Source organism: Atta colombica, unplaced genomic scaffold (genome assembly GCF_001594045.1).
Source record: "Atta colombica isolate Treedump-2 unplaced genomic scaffold, Acol1.0 scaffold205, whole genome shotgun sequence".
Classification (NCBI taxonomy): domain Eukaryota; kingdom Metazoa; phylum Arthropoda; class Insecta; order Hymenoptera; family Formicidae; genus Atta; species Atta colombica.
In genome coordinates, this window is record NW_017259300.1 from 135,525 (window position 1) to 136,246 (window position 722).

Genomic DNA, 722 nt, shown 5'->3' on the forward strand with positions numbered 1-722 from the left:
TGCATCCTATATGTCAAATTTATAATGTTTACTTGTATGTGTGTGTGTGTGTGTGTGTCGTGCGTGCGTGTGTATGCGTGCGTGTGTATGCGTGCGTACGTGTGCGCGTGTGTGTGTGTTAATAAATATTTGCAACATACTTAAATATAGTGTATTATCCTCTGTATATATTCAGAGAACAGAAGGTAAAAGTTATATATTTTAAATTGAATGACAGATTGCATGAAAACGATTTGATAAGAGATCTTACAAATTTTAAAAAACGTACAAATTAAACTCCCTAAACATAATGACCCAAAAATGATTTTTAATATAATCGCAAATAATCGTAAAACTATAAATTGATTCTTAGTACACACAATTGAATCATTCGTATTCTGCATATTTTTTTTTCTTAAACTATTACAAGCACTAAGTTATACTAACATTTATTACAACTTTTACGTTTTTTAACTTTCGTTATACAATTTTTTAAATACGTTACCTTATAAATACTTTCTAAAAATATTAAATTATATGTAAAAATTCTCTTAATAATGTTTTGTACTTATATAAGTACTATACTTGTAAAAGTGATATAAATTAACATCTGGGAATGATTGTGTAAAAGACCTGAAAATTATTATTACTCCTAATAATAATTTTAGGATTAATTACATAGCTTATATTTTATATATTAATATTATACATGTATATTATACATATTATACATATGTATAGTA